Below are 12,361 nucleotides of genomic sequence, written 5' to 3' on the forward strand. Positions count from 1 at the left end.
AGACTTTCCTTTTCCTAAAGCACGTTGGCTTTGTGTTGATGCCTTCTTGAGGGATACTCACTGATAAGCTTTTCCATACTCACACTACAGTGGTTTACAGATCTGATTGGTTCTCAGGATCGTCCTTCCACGTGGATGGCTTGAGAGTTCAAAGAAAGATCTGTATTCCAAGGGCAACCATTAACCGTGAAGTGCTTACATATGACAAAAACTGCTACTGAGAGCTAGAGAAAAATGGCATTTGTTTTCTGTCTGATTATTAACTTGTAGAAAGGTGACCTCTCCAGGACTCTGGAATAAATGGACAGTGAAACACTTGGGGAGGATACTGGATGGTGTACACTTCCATACTGCAACATCAGTCTATGATATGAGTTGCCAGAAATCGTCTGTGAAATCTGATACATATCTAAGTGTTTGGGAACTTTGAAATCCCTGACTATGAGAAACTGACTCAGGGTAATGTTCCCGTTAGAGACTGACTATAAAGTCTTAGCTTGTGCTTCATGCTTAGCTAAAAGAAGATGGTTTTAATTCTCTTAAGGAGCATCATAGGTGAGCTATGATAACTAGAGGTAGTGTTGATGGGGAGAAAACAAAACTGGGACCTAACTTGGCATTCTGGAAATGCAACTACAGTTAAAAGAAATTGTCAAGAAAAAGAAAAGAAAAGAAATTGTCCGAGAATTTCTTTGCATGTTACTGTGTCTCTGGCTTTGTTTTGCATGGTACTCATGCAGCTGTGGACAGCTGGTGCCCTGTTTTTCATGCTTGTTGGAGTTTGGGCTGAGGCATAGGACACCTCTGTGTGGGGCAGGCAGCAGCACCAGTCTGGGGTCTTAAATTTCTTTCTCTCCAGAAATGTGTTTTTGTTTTGTGATCACTGGGCTTTATGTTGGAGACAGTGAGGGTGAAGCAGGGTTTGGGAGTGGCGTGTCCTGGTCTGTGAAGAAGAGCAAAGATGTGGCCTCCAAGGAGCTTGACTTTGATCACTGGTTCCCATGTTACGCGGATGGGATGTGCAGATGTGAATATTTATGTCTTCTGAGCTCCTCCTTCCCAAGGTCCTTATTTTCATATAGCGGTAACAATCAACATGTGCCACTTTTAATGAAGCAGGACAAGTTCAGAGCCAGTGCAGCCTTTTGTTACCTCTAGGTATACAATTCCCTCTTTCCTTCCCTTTATTTCTCATGCTGGATATTTGGAGACCAGACCTTGGAGATGGCTCTGTTAATGCTTTACGATCACTCTAGGAATCTAGAAGAGATTCATGATTCCCTTACAAAGATCTAGGCTGTGGTATTCAAAGCTTCTGTAGTGGGGTTGGGTAGAATCTGTGTGACTTGAAAGGGAAAGTCTGAGGAACAATTCCAGACTTAAAAGGTAGAGAAGAAAGTTCGGATCAGGAGCCCCCCAAACTCTCATGTCATTGCTAAAGCAATGAAGAAGGCTTTTAGTTTGGTGTAAATGATTCTGCAAGTTACAGCTTGCCTGTGTCTCTGTGTTTGTCATAATACTGGTGCACATAAAAGAAATCTAGCAAATGCACACTCTGAAATGTTAAACAAGACCAAGTATACAGTGAGAGTTGCAAGGGCTGTTCATCATCAGCCCCGGGAGTGTGGCAGGCTTGTGTGGGGTGATGGAAGGCTTATCTGGAAGAGCTCCCATCTACTCCCCTCTCTCCTGGGCCCCGCATTGGATTCTGGGAGTCATCTTTTCCGGAAGTGATGGTTGTCAGTCTGGATAAACAAAGATATCATCTGTTGAAAGGGAGTGGTTTGAAGGATTTGAGATTATTCATCTTGTGAAATATTGTCCTGGCTTCCTAGTTGCGCTGACCTGTATTGACATGTTTCTGATCAAATGCCAGGCGGTTTTGTGGTCAGGAGTTTGTTCCTAGTGTTTTCAGGGCTGTGAGAACAAAACTAGAGTTATGAGTTTTTCCTCTTTTCCCTGATTTCCTTGGGTGACTCTAGGGCCAGCTGATGGCTGCTCTGAGAGGTACAGCTGCCAGATATGCTCAGGTTCTCTGGTGTGTCAGTATAATCAGGTGGCTCTGGCCTTGGCCTGTTCGCTTGGGGTTTTCTGGGGTCACTGAGTGAAAGAGAGAAAACATTTCCCTGATGCTTTTCCCAGTGAAAGCCCCTTCAGTTGGGCGGGTATTTTACCTGGCAGTAGCTTCCATTCCAGATTCAATTTCAACACAAGTGACTAAGTAGATCCAAATGTTGGTAAGAAGTGCGTTACATGAAGATGGAAATGAAGGCCTTGCAAATTATATGCACAGAGGTAGACATGGTCACTTTTTATAAAGTGGAGAACTCAGTTATGGCTGGCGTCAGTGAGAGCATGGAATCCTGTGTGACTGTTGTCTCCAAAGGCTCAGGTGAATCACGCGACTGGACAACTGCTTGGTTGGGCTGGCAGGGTGTGAAGGTACAAGGTTGCGTCAGAAGCACCTGTGGCGCTTTAGGACAATTATCATTTCTCCAGGGCCCCTCCCTGGAGAGCTGGATTCTAGATGAGGTGGGAAAAATCAGATAAGCTTCATAGGCGTTTCTGATGCACGGCCAGGTTTGAGAATCTTCGAAGTAGACACTCTCCTGAGCTCTTTCTGATCTCTGAGATGGCATCAAGCACATTGTCTCATGAGTGAGCCAGTCAGAAGAAAGCCATTTTGCTTCTGTTTATTTCTTAAAGGACTTCAAAAGCTAGAGTTTTATTTTCTCATCACGGACATTTTCAAACATACACAAAAGTGGACAGAGGAACATACATCTGTACACCCACCACACCTGTGACCCACACCCAGATTCAGCAGTTAATGAGGATTTGCCTTCATTGTTTGGTATTGCTCCTGCTGAAGTATTTTGAAGCAAATTCTAGATCTTAATGTCATTTTAACATACTTTAGTGTTTAGGAGAATAATTGATAATTTTTTATATAACCACATTGCCAGCATCCCCCTAATAAAATAAGTAATTCATTAGTGTCACCCAATTACAGGTCTAATTCAGATACTTCTGTTTGTTTACAATGTATTTGTTTGAATTAGTATCCAAACCTGGTTTGTGCCTTTCATGTGGCAAGGCTGTACTGTTTTCCTTACATTCTCTGTCATCTACAGTACTCCTGTCCCTTTCTTATTCATGCTCTCCCTTGTGAAAGAGAACGATCACTCAGCCTGTAGATGCCCCACCTTTGGCTTGATTCCTTGTGATTTCATTTAACTTGTTTTTCCATCCCCTTGAATGGAAGTAGGCACTGATGTCAAGGTCACATGCTATCCCAAGACTGCCAGAGGCAGGTGTCTTGTATGTATCCTGAAGCTTGGATGACCCCTCCTACAGGTCGAGCCGTGGGTTCACGCGGGGTCAGCTGTTCCCAACTCTGTAAAGGTCCACATCCGCCTTTGATCTCACAGTTTCATTTTTGGATGATTTTTTGGGCCACATTAATTGAGGTTGAGTTTTAAAGTCTGGCTTTATGTTTTTACCTCTTAAGTACAGGTCTTAACTAGGACTGTTGGATCCCCCCTGTCCCAGTCTCTCTGGATACTTGTGTGTGAGAAATAAGGTACACTTATTTTTTATAGATCAGATTATAATGGCTCAGGTTTGTGTTGCTGTTTCTGTACTTTTTTTTTCTTTACTTCCCCTCTGCCATTTTAGCAAAAGCATTGTTAGCATCAGAAGGTTTACTAAGGAAACACTGTACAAAAGTGTATTTATTATTTCCAGGCCTGAGTGCTTTGAATACTGTTTTAGGTGATGAAGGAGGACAGCTTGGCTGAAAGAGGACTGGGCTGGAAGGCGGGGACTCCTGCTTCCAGTTTGCGTGCCAGGGCACCTGGCTGGCTGAGGACTGTGTGCTTTCTATAAGGAAGCAGGAGCTGGCTTCGGCTCAGGGTTTTTTGATCTGTGAGTCTTTGGGTGTGAGAGGCTCTGATGAATGCTACTTAAAATTACTGGCAGCATGTCTTAGGTCAATAAATTCTTACTTTCTAGAGAGAGGAGTCTTAAGATTTTGTTTGATTACTAGTTTTTATGGGTGTGTATATGTGAGTGTGTGTGTGTGTGTGTGTGTGTGTGTGTGTGTGGTATAGGGATTGAATCCAGGGGATTTGCACTGAGTTTTTTCATTTTTATTTATTTTAGTGAGACCTGGTCTCACTAAGTCACTAAGGTTCCCAGTCTGGGCTCAAGCTTCAATCCTCTTGTCTCTGCCTCCAAGTTGCTGGGTCACAGGAGTGTGTCACTATGCCTGGTTGGTTTTTAGGAATGGACACTTAGGAGGAAGAGGAGCCATTGGTTGTCTGAACAACAGTGATCACGTATAGAATATCTGCCTCATGCTTGTCATGTGCAGTGTCCCATTTCTTCCTCAACATGACTCTACTAGATTAAGAGTTAAACTCTGTTTAATTAAGTGATTTGCCATAGGTCAAACAGTGGCGGACTAGGAGCTCACTCTGATTCCTGCCAATTCTGAAGGGTGTGTGCTTGACCGTGGTCCTTGATTATACCCCAGTCTGGTGGTCACTGTGGATGACCTGTATATGCTTCCTCTAAGCCGTCTGTGAATCTGGGTTGCTGGGGATTAAAATAACCCAAATGAACCCAAGAGCATCTCTGGGTTGTGGGATAGAGAAAGAAAGAAATAGTATGGAGAATAAATATAAGATACATTTAGAGAATATTCTTGGCTCTGTCAAGATGGGTCCAAGTTTGTCTTTGTCAGTAAACACAAAGATCTTGCGTTTGCAGAAGGCCAGTTGTTGCCCTCTTAGATCTTGATTTTTCAGGCTCTGTCCCAGCTTTGCAGGGTCCTTCTCAACAGACTTTGTCCCTACAAAGAGGTCCTCTTTTGTGTCTTATGTTGCACCATTGTGGCTTCCTTGATGTCCTGAATTGGTCCAAAACATTTCCCTTTTTTTTTTTTTTTTTTGTCTTTTTCCTTTTTATCGGTACCAGGGATCGAACTCATGACTGCCTGCTCGCAAGGCAGGCCCTTATGTCGCTGAGTTAAACCTCCAGCCCCCAACATTTACCTTTTGTGATCATTTTGATTTTGGGGAAGAGCTAGAGTGAGAGATCTGGTGAATATAGGGTGGATGAGGACAACTGTGATGGTTTTATAAAGCCTGCCTTTGATGTTGGATGGCGCTTGACTCAGCTATCACTGTATTTTTGATCATAGCTCCTAAAGACACTTGTGCAATAGGACTTATGGAATTGCTCCAAAAAGTGGCAGGAACAATGGAATAAATGTGTTTAAATTAAGTGGGGTGTGTCTTGAGGAAGATTAATGGTACTGTGTCTTTTATTGTAGTAAATGTTTAAAGCTCAAACTTCCACCATATATTTTGGACACCCTTTAATAAAAAGTCTCCAGTGCCTGGCCCCTTTCCCTCTTGTCTGCTTGGCTCTCCTGGTGGGTGAGATTCTTTGATAAAGGCAGTTTTGAAAATGATGTAGCGTCTGTGACAGTACCGCCACATGCACAGTGGCCTCCGATTCCCTATTCTTGGAATCCAGAGCATTTCTACTTCCTGTGACATTGGTCAGTATACCTGTTTAACTGGCAGTGGTTTGAGAAGGAAGACCAATTGTAGTTTCAGACAAGCAGTGCCTTTTAAAGCACAGCGTCATCTGTTCTGTGATGATGTCTGTTCCTAAGAATCAAGGTAATGGCAGGTGGAATAAAAATATGGTGTGGTGTTTAAGGTGCTTTGTGGTCCTGGCTCAGAGATGACTCGCCTTGCACAGCATTGGAAGCTATTGTGCTAGAGGTCACTCTCTCGCTCATCAGTGTCTGGTGCAGAGCTAGTGGGCTGCTTTCTGCTCTCTGGGTTACAGACTTGTGCCTCAGATTGAGTCTCTATTGGGGTCTCTGTGGTCACTGAAATAGACTTTTATGTCACAGGTTCCAGAATAGGACCCTTTTCATGCCAGCTTCCTCTGTGACCCCAGGAAATGACTGCACTGCCCTGGTCTGTGTTCCTTGGCCTGTCCTTTCATTTGCTCCTTCCTGATCCTGCTTTTTCCTAGTTTCATCGGGCATTGGTTGCTATGCTTCTATTGTCTTCGTCTTACCAACTTTTTGTTTGCTCATTCAACAAACTTTTGGAAGTCTCTATTATACTATGTGCTAAAAGAAGGCAAACCTGGATGTCTTGTGACCACCAACCTGTAAGGAGACTGCTTCTCCCTGTGGGCTCTGCTCACAGACTTTCTTATAGCTCAGGGTCCTTCTCCAGCAGAACCTATACCTCACTGCTTTGTTTTGCTTTTCTTGTCTGTTCCCTGTTTCTCACATCATTGTTTTTCTGGCCCCTTTGGATTTAGTGTTCCTCTATCCCTGTAGTGACTTCCCGGGAAGATGCTGGTGACCTTCTGGGAAACTTGGTTCCCCTGGACCTGAGCATCCTACCAGTATAGCTGTCAGTAATTCCACCCTAAACTGTAGAAAGCTGTTGCTTTCTGTTCCACAGAGCCTTGTGGTGCCTAAGTAAGTCTACCAGACACCTCTGCATCATATACTGCCTGGAGAACCAACTAATACAGTGTTTTCCCAACTTCCCTTTGAGCTGAAGAGGCCTTGGACTTTCCTTTTGAAATTACTTTCGTTGCAGGATAATTCTCTGTAGTAAATAGTATAGGAAGCTAACACACTAACCTCCTATTGAAAAGTGATGGATTTTGGTTCTTTCACAAGAAGTGATGGATTTGGGTTGGGTTCTTTTCTTTTCTCTTGTTTTGTAGTTTCCTTCTTTCCTTCCTTCCTTCCCATGTTGGGAAATTGAACCCAGGGCTTCACATGTGGTACTCAAGTCCTCTACCACTGAGCCACAGCCCAACCCTTAATCTATTCTTGGAGCCCTGGGTTGTTTTAATGCTCTTAGGCTTTGGCAGAATGGTGAGAAGTTTTAGATTTGAATTCACTGCCTTCTCAATAGACTATCTTTCTGTACTTGAGCAGAAGATGAATACATATAGTGGTACTTAAGATTGAACCGGGGTCTTTACACCAAACTACACCTCCGTCTTTCTATTTTTGAGACAGGGTCTTGCCGACAGCTAATTTGCACAGGGTGGGCTCCATCTGACCCTTCTCCCTCAGCATCTTGCACACTGGGATTACAGGCATATGCCACTATACCTGTCTAGAAATACATATTTAAAGGCTAACATAACGTTGGATGGTACACTAGTTATTGGGCAGGTCCTTTGTTTTGGTTTTGCCACTTTTAACTGATTTGTTTCTTCTGTCAGTGAATAATATTAGTTGACTCTGTAAAGACTTATTCCTCAGCCATATTTGCCTCTACATTGGCCTGAAGTTTTCAGACTATAGGCATTTATTTAAGTTGTTTCTGTAGTTTCTTTGTGTTAGCAGGTCCTCAGTATCTTGTTTGGTGTCATTTTGGGGACTTCAGGTCCTCCGCTTATTAGCTTCTTCAGCAGAATTATTTAGTAATGTTGAAGTGAGATTTGATTCTTGTCTTAGGAGCTTACATCCCAAGGAAGCAGGAAGCATAACACAGAATTGAAAAGAACAAAACCACTATAAGTACTGAGAACATCCTTAATCAGTGAGTGTGATATCATTCAAAGGTAGGCAGGGAGGCGATTCTCTCCCGCAAGGAGGCATTTGGAGCTGAGACAGAACATAATGATAAGAAGTTTTGAATATTGGAATAAATTGTTAGCAAAACACTCTTTGGCTGTGAGAATGAGCGTGAGACCTTCAAGGATGTGCCAGGCACATACCTGTAATCCCAGCACTTAGGATGCTAAAGCAGAAGAATTGCCTTGAATTTGAGGCCAGGCTAGGCTACATAGTGAGTTTAAGGCTATTCTGAACTACATAGTGAGACCTAGTCTCAAAAACCCAAAGTGGGGGATTGGTTACTTGGGACAAAGATTGGTTGTTTACCGTAGAAAATCCAAAGTAGAGTAATTTAAACAAGGTAGACATGTATTTCTCCATGGCATGAATAAGTCTTGAGGAACTGGACAGAGAACCGCATGTATCTGTTTGCTCTGCTGTTTTTAGTGCATTGCTGGTTTCCATTCTCGTGGCCTAGGGTGACATCAGGTAGCATGTTCTCATTTTAGGAAACAGGAAGGGGTATGTGGGGGAAATACAAAGTGAGGACAGGTCCTGCGCAGTTAAAAGTTTTAGAGTCTTTCCCAGAAACCTAGCAATATACTCTGTTTTCATTTCATTGGCAAGGAACTGGTCGTATAATCTCTTAGGTACAAGGGAGACTGGGAAATGTAGTCTTCTAGGTGGGCCTACTGCAACCCCCAGTTAAAGATTGGCTGTTACTAAGTAAGTCTGAACTTTTCTGCTACAAAGATCTAGATGCTTATGAAACCAGTGTGGCTGGGAAAAGAATGCATTGGAGCAGTGTCAGAGCAAAGGAGGGGTCAGAGGTAGTGACTGGAAGGTTACCAAAATAGAATGGCAACTTTTTGGAAGAATGAAGATGTTAAGTGGGAAACTTTAAATTGCTCTAGTAACTTAGGTAAAGCAGAGACACTGCCTCATTTTTTTTTTTTTTTCTTTTTTTAACCTTTCAGTTAACCAGCATTTTGCTTCTAGATATGCTGGTTAAATTGCATTTAGTATCTTCTAAAGTAATAGTTTGATAGAGGTAAAGATGTAGTCTGTGCCATGTATGATAAGAAGAAAGGCAAGGAAATATATGGTTGAAGATAGAGAGTAATGTCTGAAGTCATTTTCTAATAATAACTTGATGGCTTGCTATGTAAGATTGCAGACAGTTCTGAGAAGAGAATGAAGTCTTTGATTTTTGAATGCGTGTGCTCCTGCTTGAGTACCTTTGCGTGTGAACTCAGCAGGAGGCAGTAAATACAGGCAGAGAGAGATGGCTGCTTCACAGGGGGAGAGGCTCTCCAGGAGCCCTTCCTTCTCTGCTTTTCCTGCTCCCCAGTGTGTGGTGTGGGGTCCCTTCTGGGCCCCGTGAGGTCAAGTTCTGTGCTTCCCTGTATTTATTGCAGTGCCTCCATGCAGTGCCTCTTAGAAAGCTGTGCTAGTCCTTCTCTAGAGACAGAACTGATAAATCACTTAACTAATATCATTAGAAAACACCCAGCTAGCAGAACATTTGCATATGCTATTTTTTTTTCCTTTAAAGAAGGAAAGGCCAAGTCATGTGAGTGCTGCCCAAGTCTGTGGGTATAGTGGATGGAAAAACAATCCAGAATCTCTGGAGTCAGAGTCCAGGCAGCCTGGCACAGAACTGGGGCAGACAGTCACCTTAAGCGCTCCCCGAAGCCTTCATCAAATGCCAAGTTCCTCCAGGTCTTCCTTAGATACAGTCATTTAAAGGAAGAACCAGTGTTTACAGCTGAGCCTCTGAGGCTTTGCACAATAGTTTGCAGAGTAAAAATATCAACTCTGCACTTGCAAAAGCGGTAGTCATTCTAACAGTGGTCCATTCGTGCTCCATATGCATTTGTGGAGTGCCAGGTGCTGTTCTGAGTGTTTATAGTGCTAACTTGTGACAGGGGGCCATCCGCAGGGTGGGATTGCGTGAGGAGGAGGAGGCGCATGTTAAGCAGTAGGTCCATGCATGGACAGAACCAGCAACGTACCAGATAATAATACCTGCCATTAAGAAAATTAAGGGGAATAATAGAAGTGGGGGTGGGCAGCTGCTCAGAGTCTGACTGGGCATTGCCTTGCTTGACAAGAGGGTCACAGGTGTACAAAGAGCTGGGCAGAGAGGACTGCCAGTGCCGTGGCTCTGAGGGCACAGCGGCTCAGAATGCCGAGGAATAGAAAGGAAGCCTGTCCCTTGTCTGTTAGAACTCAAGAAGATGTTCAGAGGGTCTGGAGGAAGAAATGTCTTCTTTCCGAGACTTGCTCTAGTGGTGCAGGGAAGAGGTAAAGGAAATTCTGCTGGCCTCTTTTAGGATCAGGGGTAAGATGGAGGTGTGTGGACACATTTGGGTTAGGAGGAAGAATGAAGGTTACAGCAAGAATTCTTTTTTAACCATGTTAAATTTGAGATAGTGTTTTGAACATTAAAGTAGAGCCATTGGGTAGAGAGTTGCATAGATGAGTTTTTAGCTCAATAGGAAGTTGGGTTAGAAGTATAAATCTGGGACACATTAGCACATAGGTGGTGGAAACTAAAGAGGATTTCTGGATTACCTCTCAGTCAAAAAGGAGGTGAATCAAATCTTTATTTTATTTCTTTGATTTTTAAAAAAAATTTTGGTCATGAGGATGCAATTTCTAAATGTGTTCTGGGCCGTTGCATCACTCGAGGATAAGAGAAATCCACCCTAGTAAACATCCCATTTAATAAAGCCCCCTACCTCAAGACTTCTGTGAGTTCCCTGCCATCTGGTCCCTGGCTGGAGAGAGGAATTTTTCTTGTATATGTGTCTCCATAGCAACGAGTTTGCAGTTGATATGGAAAGTAAGCAGTTGCCTTAGCAACGGAGTTACTGATGTGGTAGCTTCTTTGCTTTCAGGGAATGGATAAGCTGACCAAACTAGACTAGATGCGTCGGGTAGGGCTGCACATGCTGGCCCTGCTGGTGTAAAATCAGTCCAGCTCTGAAAGAGATCGCAGCCCCTCCCCTTGCAGAGGCTGGGCTTCTGAGTGGTAATAAATCAGACCAAAGTAGTTGCTGTCAGTTGAAATAGATTATAAGAAGGATCTCCTGGAGGAATGTTTTTAGTTTAGTTTAATGGAGAGAGCTGTGGTCAGAGCATATTTGGTTGCAAGGAAAAGAAAGCCACCCCAGTTGCCTTAAGTAAAAGAACACTTGTCACAGAGACATAGTAATCATCCAGCAGACCAGGGACAAAGAACAGTAAAGCATAATCTCAGGTCAGAGGTGAGTGGGACTGCTGCTCCCTCTGCCCCTCTGTGGGCCAGATGGACGCTCATCCCTGCCTTGTCTGGGGACCACTCTGGTCCCCTCTTTGTACCTAGCTTTCTCTTCAATGCTATTGATTTCTGCCTCCTCTCACCAATGACTTGCTGAGCTACAATGTCATTTCTGATTCCTGTGAGAATGTGACCCTCACCCCATCCCCAGTGTCCGGCGATGTCTACACCATCATCTCTGCACAGTGTCCTTGGCACCATTCCAGACACACAAGCTTGCTCTCTTCCCGGGTCAGGCGTTCAACTGTGGGTGAAACGGGCCCCCGCCTCCCCACGTTGAGATAGCGGCTTTCAGTACCCCTATGTCAGGGTAGAGCTGAGCCTGGTTTGAAACATACCGTAATACGATATTCCTATGGAGTCTTTGATCTTTTGAAATCGTTTTACTACTGAAAATAAAAACAATCAGGAACTTTTGAGGATGTTCTGCTTTCTTTTTCCCTTGTACACCCGTAGACTATCTCTCACAGGTATGGGGATCAGCGTGGGCAGAGAACTCGGGGGCTGCTCTGAGCCTTTCTGTGCTTGTTTAGCATTCCACAATGACTTTGTCTCCCCTTCATTCATACCCTTAGATGTGGGGTGGCAGTTCCCAAACAAGCAAACCCTTTCTTTGGTGGTTACTTGTTCCTGTCAGCTGCCCTCAAATTGCTTTTAATCATAGGATTGAGAGATTACCAAAAATTATAAAGTGTAGCCCCCTGATCCAGACAGGAATAAATGTCAGCTGTCCAGCATACGTTGTCCTACTTTTCAAAATCAGGAGTTTGGGTAATGATTCTTGCTAACTGTTGCATATGAGCCCATGTCATCATATTGATATTTTCAAAATGGGAAAAGCAATGTCCTGTGCTGGGGACTAGGACTCCAAAGAGATCACAGAACTCTGGTGAAAAAGACTAGGTGAAAATTAAAATAGACGAGGAAGGCTATAAAGTAGCATTTTGCCAGAGTGGTCCCCAAGTGGTTGAGTTTGATGGTCAGTGGTCAAATTTACAGGGGTTGGGGGCTCCAGAAGAGAAAGTCATTTCTAAAGGAATAGCATTGCTACAGAAGAGAAGACAGAATTTTGTTAGTTTGGTCCTTAGTGATAGCCTGGGTTGGGGCTGGTGACAGGGAAAGAGGAAGCTCTTTAGGTCATCAGAGTTGGCTTGGACCCAGAGTGGCGGTGCACAGGAGAGAATGCTGAGTGCGAAAAATGTGAACAACACACATTTCCACAGGGCCTGCTGCAGGCTGTTGGAACTGTGCAAGACATTTGTATCCGTGGCTTTAAATCTTTCCAGCAGCTGTGAAGTAGATAATCATGTGCTTTTTGCAGAAGGGGAAACTGAGGCTCAGAGATGATCACTGACTTGCTAAGATGATGTAACCAGACGTTGAGCCAAGGTCTGAAATTTCTTCATATTTGCTTCTCG

At 43.7% G+C, this 12,361-nt stretch overlaps 1 protein-coding gene across 6 annotated transcripts in view; it reads left to right on the plus strand.

Moving 5' to 3' along the window:
- Foxn3 (forkhead box N3) overlaps window positions 1–12,361 on the plus strand; it is a 381,623-nt gene that overhangs the window by 171,206 nt on the left and 198,056 nt on the right. The gene's annotated exons all lie outside the window — the stretch shown is intronic.

This window comes from Cavia porcellus, unplaced genomic scaffold, assembly GCF_034190915.1.
Source record: "Cavia porcellus strain 051 isolate PalLab524CR breed Dunkin Hartley unplaced genomic scaffold, mCavPor4.1 scaffold_31, whole genome shotgun sequence".
Taxonomy (NCBI): Eukaryota; Metazoa; Chordata; class Mammalia; order Rodentia; family Caviidae; genus Cavia; species Cavia porcellus.